An 8,596-nucleotide genomic window follows, 5' to 3' on the forward strand; every position below is an offset into this window, starting at 1 on the left:
GCTTCTGTGTACAGCCAGATTTTCTGTACACAACCTGCTATATGTTATGTTGTCAAGACTGATTTTTTTCTCTCTTTTTTTTTTTTTCCTGCTGCGAGGGAAAATTAATTGCGAAAGAGGGCTGAGAATTTGTTTTCATATTGGCTCGGTGAAGAACGGGTGCCAGAACGGAGGAGGACAGCTGTGGGGGAAGGCTGGCCGACCCGCTGCCTTCTGCCGCTCCCATGCCTTGCTGCACAGAGTCTGTGACAAAACAAGCCTCCAGGAATACTGGGCAAACACCATGAGCCTCTCACTGGGATCCACACTATTTCCTGACTGCACCACAGCCAAAACGCATCACTCTTCCAATACTGTCTCTTCCTTCCTTTTATCCAAATTAAACACTCGCTTCCACGTTGAGTCGAAGAATATATCGTCACCCTCATTTTTTTATTTTGCCAAAAGTGATTTTTTTGTCTTTTTTGTTGTTGTTTTTTTGGCCTAAGACATCTTTTGAAAAGAAAGGTGGCATTTTTTTTTTTGTTAACAAAATCACTTTTGTCAATAAAAAAAGGGTTATTTTAAGAATGCAACAATATGGAAAATTCTTGATGAGAGTTAGGAAATTTGAACACCTTGGTTGGGGAGAGGGGAAGTGTCGAAACCGCAAACAAACGCGTTCTTTTTTTTTTTTTTAACACGCTTTAACAACTTACAACAAGAAATAAGGTCAAGTACGCCGCAAGTGATCCCACCTCTTCTCAATCAGGGAAGTGGAAGCTCAGCACAGCAGAGATGAGTCAGATAGCAGGGGCTCAGGTAGGAACCGTTTTCACACCCGCCACAATTACAGCAGCCGTCATTACATTGCTCACTCGTACTCCAATACAGATAGAAGCCCACACCCGCCTCCCTCGTTTTCTCCCCCAACCCCAACCCCCCCAAAAAAAAAAAAATTATGCGCAGGCTAGGAGGAGAAAGTGGCTCACTTCTGTTTGCTAAATTAATCGCTTCCTAAATGGCTCCAGGCCAGGCAAAGTTAACATTTGCAGTTTCAAAGGTTTTCAGCGCTTGCAATGAGCCATGAAATTACTGCATGCCGTCGAAAATGGCAGCTGATGAAAAGCCCAAGGAGCAGGTCCCACAGGCAGAGACAGCTTGGAAGTGAAATCTTAAACACAAAGTCTCATTTCTGATTTGGATCGCGGTGAAATTCCGAACCCCAAACCCAGAGAAAGGAAGAGCCCCGCTGTCCAAAAAAAAAAAAAAAAGCGTGTACGAGTCGGGCTTGTGACAAGACGTATGACGAGCAGCTGTTTGTCCCGGTTTGGCCGGCTCGCCCGGGGAGTCCTGGGAGGCGAAGTGAGAGCAGAGGTTGGGGTTCAGCAGAATGATGATGTCGAGGTGCTTCGGTGCAGCCAAAAACAACTGACCCCGATTAGGTTTGATTTAATCACCGGGGTCACGCCGAAGTCTGTAGACATCAATAAAATTAAAGAGGCTGAGGAGGAACAAATTAGCTCAAGCTAACGTGAGCTAACGTGAACTCAGAACAAGTCCAGCGATGGAACGCTGCTCTCCATCCCGAAACAGGAATAAATTACTTCAGAGTGCAGTTTCTGTTCTGCATTTTGCATTCTAAAAGCTTTGCTCGTATTCCAAAGAGAAATAATATTCAGGTGGGATAATTTTAACAAACCATCCTAAGGGAGGAATTATAAATATTTTTTTTTATTCCAAAAATGAGATTTCAGCTCCACAGCATCTCTCATCAGAATAAAACAATTAATTCTGCCAATTTATTGATGTGTGTTTTCCACGTCCCTCTGAAGTTTGGTAGAAACACACACCTTAGCACCCGCTGTGCCTGGAATCTCTAGAGTTTCACTTGCCAGGGGTAAAAGGGGTGAAAAAAAAATCTACCCCATACATCAATCTGAAATCACAGAGCCCAGCAGACACTTTGGATTGGAAAAAAAAAATTGACCTATTTTTCAATGTTGGAGTGACCAACCAATTTGGAAACCAATGTTAGGTTTTTTTTAAGCCAGCATGTGTGACATGAAATTTGATGCTCAGGTTGTTAGTATCTGGGCTGGAAGGTGGTCATTTGATGGTATGTGTGCTTTACTTAAGGTGGTTCCAGTCTGCTGAACATACCTTTAATTTTGTATTGTTTGATTGTAAGAAAGGCCTCGGTTCCAAAAACATCCACCTGTATATTTATCTTGTTCCCCTAGTAGAGATGTGTAAATCAAGGATGCCACTTTCAGAAATGGAAAAGCCGTTTTTGTAAAGACCAAAAAGTAGTTTGTACCAAAACAGATTATTTTATGTGTTCTATTGCAAAAAGTTTAAATCTATAAGGAGTGAATCCGATCATGACCTCAATTCTAGGTAGTTTGTCTTGATGAATGCTCCTCACTGAAAGCATTTTTTCAGATAACTGAAGACACTAAAAGTTATCAAAATTCATAGCTGCATTTTATAAATTGCATGTGACGTGTTTATTTCTCATTGTATAGTTTAAAAGATATTTGGTGTTTTCTCATAATGCTGTGTAAATAAGAGATTCTGCCTCAGCTTGCCATATGAAATGTTTTTGCCCTCCTGCTCCTCCTTGCTTCCTCTCCTGACTCTTCCTGGGTATTTTTCCACCGCATATCATTTGACATCAATATTTCTCCACATGTAAATGAAATTACTGCCTTCAGCCCTTATTGTGCACCTTGTATAAATTTCTTCCGACATATTCCAACCATGGAGAACAGTTTTTCTTATCTCATGTGCTTATTCTGGTCTTTACTACTGTTAGTAAAAACTCCTATCCTACTTTCCTTAAAGAGTCATACTGTTATAAGGTGTATCCTAGCAAGAGACAAAGTTTGATTGGTGGTTAATGACCTATGATGATGATGATGTTTGACTTAATAAAACATCAAGTTTTGAAACTTAAGCATATCATTTACAATGAAGGTTACAGTTAAAAGAGACTATCGTTTCCTGTTTGTGTCATGTGACCTGCCTTCCCCGCACATCAACCCCTGGTTTCCAGTTTTGAGAGTTTTTCAGCTGAAACACAAGTCATTACATTCTGCAGTGTTTAAAGTATGAAGTATGTCATATGGAGTGAAAACCTTTCCTGAAGGTTTCCTCATAACCCATTAAAACAAACTGGAGAAAAATATGTAATGACCACCTATTTACGAATTTGTTTGTAGAAAGTAACTCTAAATTATTATTGGAAAATGTGCCTGTTCTCAGATTCTTACATGGAGCATTGAGAGCTTGGGAAGCTCAAATCCAAAGGCACAATGCAACTTGACACACTATTTGCTGGCATTTACAAGGCAGCCAATCCAGGAGCAGCATTCCTTGAGTGGACAAAAAGGCAATCGTGTGTTTTTGTGAATAGAAAATAGTCATAAATATGCATACCTAAATATGCATATTTAGGTATATTTGCTGTTTGCGCTATTAAAATAAGCAGTTCTAAATATATATATATATATATATATATATTTTTTTTTTTTTTTTTTTTTTTTTTTTTTTTTTTTTTTTTTTTTTTAGTATTTACAGATTTTAGGTACCTGCAGGCGGTTGAGGTCAAGAGCCTTGGATCCACTGCAGACAACTGGACTTGTTTGAGTCCATTCAGCTACAAGAATCAGATCAAGATCGAGAAATCAAAGACTGTCCTGTAAGAACTCAATCTGGAGAAAAAAATTAGCTGTCGATTTATTTGGTGTAATTATGAAGAAATGTACGGATATATGCATGGTAATGATTTTAATAATGTATCTGGCTGCATATGCAAACAACCCAAGCTGCAATAGATGGAAAAAAAAATTCTGATCAGGACATCGGCACATTAACTCTATGTAAATATGCTAAAGCACCACTAGAAAGCCTTAAATACTTCCTTGTAAGGCCAAGTAAGAGGAGCGAGAGAAATGGGGGCGGGGGTGTTTATAAATGAGAATTAATTAAAGAATGCATTACATTTTAATGCTGAATTATTATGTGTGGCTATAGCCTCATTAATATGTGGCCCCTTGGGGACTTTACTGCCATTGTTTCACCAGCAACCTGCTGGCTGCAGGTCCTGTGGCTATTTCATGGTGTTTGAGATTGATGGTTGACAAAGCAATTAATCACAGTGTGGACAAATCATCCCCTTTGTGGAAGGGTGAGAAGGGGGGGGTCGTTTGAATTTTTAACACTGATGAGGTGAAGCTGGATTTTATTTACTAGAAAGGGGGTCAAAAGAAAGAATTAATGTCAGTTCTGCAAGCTTCATAGAGATCTTGGTTTTTATGCATGTGCAGGTAGTTCCCAAAATAATGTTTACAGCTTTTTGTTCGGGCCAAATAATGTTTCCAAGTTTTATCGTTTTGTTCTGAGATAAAACAAATTATATTTAAATTTCTGAAACCTGCTCAGGCAAGAATGTCCGACCTCACAGAATTAGAAAAATAATTATTCTCTGTAGCAGTTAGTTGCTCTTAACCTGGTGAAGTAGCGCTACATAAAGCTATAAGCTCGACATCCTGAAGCTATGTTTCCAGGCTCTTATTTTGAAGCAAAAAGGAAGTAGTTTTAGAAGTGCCTTGTTCTTTTTGATCGAGTTAGCTGGCATGTTGATGACCAGCAAACCGTTAGCTGACTACAACACTGAACTTAGCATTAGCTTTGAGCTTTAAATTAAGGTAAATATACTTTTTTTTAACTTCTTTTTGGGCATGTTTATAGCAGCCCGTAACAAAAACATATCATGTCTCAACCACTTTTAAACTATTTTTATGGTGCAATATTTTTTTGGCATTTGACAGACACAAAAAGAAGCCATAACAAAGTGACAGACAAAACACAACTGAGCTAAGTTATTGTATTCTCAGAGAGAATACAATAACCAGCTAACCGTTAGCTGCTAACACCACCAAACAGCATTCTTCACTTCTTGTGTTTGAACTGTATTTGATATGTTTCAGTTCAAAACACAAAAACTCTTGGATTTACCAAACCTGAGCAATTTCACTCCAAACAGGGATTCTTTTTAGTTTTCTAAAATCTTTACTCTTTTCATGAAAACACACTGAAAGCTTTTTGGCTAGGTCATTAAGGGACACGAATACAGATTACAGGTTCTAATTCTGAGATTAGGAATGTTTTCACAATGTTTGTGGAATACAGAGGGGGTTCTCAGTCTTCCCAGAAATAAAGGTTAAAATTCCTTTGAGCATTAAACCACAGGATTTTGTGTTTATTTAACGGAAACAGTGCAAATGCTAAATTGTGGATGTTTTTCACATTAGCGTAATATTGACAGTTTTGCTCACTCTTGCAGTCAGTGTGTTGTGCTTAGCTAAATAAATTTGCTGCTTCATCTATAGTATTTTTAAAATCTTTTTTCCATCATTACTTCAATCCACTTCCCTCTTTGTATAAACAAATATTCAGATTTGCGTCAGCTTGAAACTATGTCCTTTATTAAAGTCAATGTCTGTTCTAAAACATTTGAAACTTGTCGAAGCTAAAGCCACTTCGAAATGCTCTCTTTTAATTGGTTTATTATTATTTAATACCAAGGTGACGTATTTTACATTGTGACAGAGACGGGATACTATAACACTCAAATTTTCAGACACGGTTGCCGAAAAATAAGCAGTTTGTTTATATGTTTGCTAATGCTTGAAAATGAAATCCCTGCTTCTCCGTTCCACGAACAGCGCTTCCACCAGAGCAGTGATCCTGCAGCGAGAACATCACAGCATGTGCAAACATGTTAACACGAACCCAACAATGCCACATTGACTGGCCAAAAGGCCTACAACTCCCCGCGCCGCTCGGAAGGCGTTGTTTAAAGCCCGTCCCTGAACCCGGTCGCTCTGAAGCCGCCATTTTCTCTCCTTTCACTCCTAATTACCATAGCCTCTCAAGAAAGTCCTCTGTTGCTCCATCTGTCCCCCCCTCAGCCGCTGACAGAGACGCTCTAATCACCTCGCGTCGCGAGGCTCACATGGGAGACGGCTACACCAGCCACAATGCTGCCTCAGATATAGAGCCGCTTACTGGATGCCAATACCTCACAGGGGGTAAGCTATAAACACTGGCCGCAGCCTTGTATGGGATATGTTCAGTGATGTGCACTGAAATGGAGCCATTTTATGTCACGGGATCTCCCACACAGCCCCAACAAGACCGATGCCAAACGGGGGTTTTGTATGAAGTATATGCAACATATGCCGAGTAAGCCGACAGTCCATCAGTAGCTCACATCAAAATGACACTCATGGGAGGGTGATGGAGGGGGGCGGGGGGGTGAAACTGTGTTTTTGGAGGGACATGGCGGCGTGTGCATTATGGAGCGTTACGTATGCATGCATAACATATCACAGCAGGAGGGCTTGGAACAGAAAGCGTGCCTCCGCGTTAGAGGAGATCAGTAACATAGATCGAGCTGAACGGGAAAAAGAGAGAGAGAGGGGCGGCTTGTAATTGGAAGCTAACTTTATTTCAAGCCCGGTGTGTGTTCGACAGCCATGCCTGCCCACATCCATGCATTATTTAATCTTATTCTGTATGCCCTGCAGCTTGGTATCTCGCCCTCCGTGTATTTGATTCTGTTATATTCACCCAGGTTGACATCTTCTGACTTCTCATTTTTGCTGTGCCGTCCCCACTCCTCCCCCCATCCTCTTCCTGATGACTTTCATGTGTTCTTTTTGTCGGGCACTGCAAGTTTCCTCCAGAAGTTTCTCCTGAAGCAAAAAAAAGAAAAAAAAAATGGGGGAAACTTTCTGCCAGAAAAAAGTCTTCTCATCTTGGCTGAGGAGAAGCTGAGTGAACTCTCAGATGATGACAGCCATCGTGAAAGGGCAGATAAGCCCGCGTGGCGCTGCCTCTGATTGTATGTTCATCTCATTCTGATCCGGCCGCGATTCTAAGCCCCTGTCTTCCCAGTCCTCACTCTCCCAACAGTTGATCTTCTGCATGTCATTGAAATCGTCTTATAGCTGATCCAGGAGACAGGGGGAAAGAGGGTGTTTGTCACCCGACTTCAGTTTTGGCAAGGAAGTTCTGCTCTGATACTTCTTCTTTTCTTGTTAATGCGACTGCCGGCCAGTTGGCCATACTTTTTTTTTTTTTTGAATGCGAGTTTTTCTGTTCCTTTGTGATGACGCTGCCTAGGCGAAACAATATTACGGATGAAAAAGATACTTTGTGTCATATTTTCGATTGGGTATGCGCAATACTGTCCCCATTTTATCATTTTTATCAAATGTCAAATTTATTGGTAATTTTAGGATTAGTTTGAAGATAATCCAAGCTTCTGGAACTTGATTGAAGTTTGCTGGACATTTTTTTGTTAAAAGTATGTTTTTATATGGAATGTCTTTTATTAGTGTTATTAATTATTATTATTATTATTATTATTATTATTATTATATATCCAAATTCCACTGCAAATGACACTGAATGTCAAGAAGCCAAAACCAATTGTAATATTCCATAACTAGAAAGAAGCTACTCTCTTGTTAATAGAAAAACATCACTATGCTTAGAGTTTAGAGTTTAGTTATTGAATTACTTAATTATGAAGTTAAGTGTGGAAAGAGAGTAATACAAAAGGTGGAGGCAGGTTTTACGCAGAGATTATCAAAAGTTGAGTTTGTGATTGGAAAGTTGTTGAAATGACTATATCTCATGTACGTGTTTACGTCTGTTGCCACCATTTTTAATGACCTACAAGCTGTTTCATATTTGTTTTATTTGCATTTCTAATTCAATGGAATGTGTTTTTTTTTTTCAACATTTGCAGAATATCAAAAAAACCTTTGCCCTCGTCTGTAATGGAAACCCAGTGACTGACTCATCATATATGAAAGAGGTATTACGTGTGGCCTCAATGTTGAAATCATGTCTATCCCTCAGTAGTAGTTGAACTATCCCTTTAAGTATGTAAATGTCTGAAAATATGAACAGCTGCTTCCGCCAGCAGCAGAACGCGCAGAAAGAAAGAAAATAGGCGCCGGGACGAAATCTTAATTAAAAAGTTGGCGCTCTTCGGACGTGGCGATCAGCCGCCGAGATGGGATGAATAAAACAAACTGATGAGATCTAACAAAGGAGGTGTCCGAGGACTGAATTATCTCGACGTGAATTGGAGCAAACACGACTCTCGGAATCGACCCGGAGCTCCGGAGTTGGTGAAAAGCGATACGGTGTAAAGAAAGCTGAAAGCTTTTTCCACTTCAGAGGGCACTGCTCCTCCACCATGGTTATCAAAGCTTAATATTTGATTTTAGTTGACCATTTTCCATTAAAAACATGATAGCCACTGTAAGAGTGACAGACTCGGGCAGAGGGAGCAGGAGCTCACACGTTACCCCCCACCCCTTCCACTCCACAGCCCTCCTCATGCACACAGGGAGGTACGTACCCTGCTCAACAGAGTGTGCAGGCCGAAATGTTTCCTTCACTTAACTTGACATTTCCTGCTGCACTGTCTGAGGCTGGTCCTGTGTGTGTCACATCCGTAACCCCGACAGTATGCACTGCTGAATGCTGGGCTTCCTAAATGAGATCCCAATGGGAAAACAGAGTGGGGGGG

The 8,596-nt window shown here is 40.4% G+C and overlaps 1 long non-coding RNA gene across 2 annotated transcripts in view; it reads left to right on the plus strand.

The window, feature by feature from the left end:
• The first annotated feature begins 5,907 nt into the window (after positions 1 to 5,907).
• LOC106961671 (uncharacterized) overlaps positions 5,908 to 8,596 on the plus strand; it is a 48,864-nt gene continuing 46,175 nt past the window's right edge. For both annotated transcript variants that reach the window (XR_001427818.1, XR_001427819.1), the window contains exon 1: positions 5,908 to 6,077. This is a non-coding gene — a long non-coding RNA (uncharacterized LOC106961671). The remainder of the gene's footprint in view (positions 6,078 to 8,596) is intronic.

Source organism: Poecilia latipinna, unplaced genomic scaffold, assembly GCF_001443285.1.
Source record: "Poecilia latipinna isolate Pla-1442-1.1 unplaced genomic scaffold, P_latipinna-1.0 Scaffold1320, whole genome shotgun sequence".
Taxonomy (NCBI): Eukaryota; Metazoa; Chordata; class Actinopteri; order Cyprinodontiformes; family Poeciliidae; genus Poecilia; species Poecilia latipinna.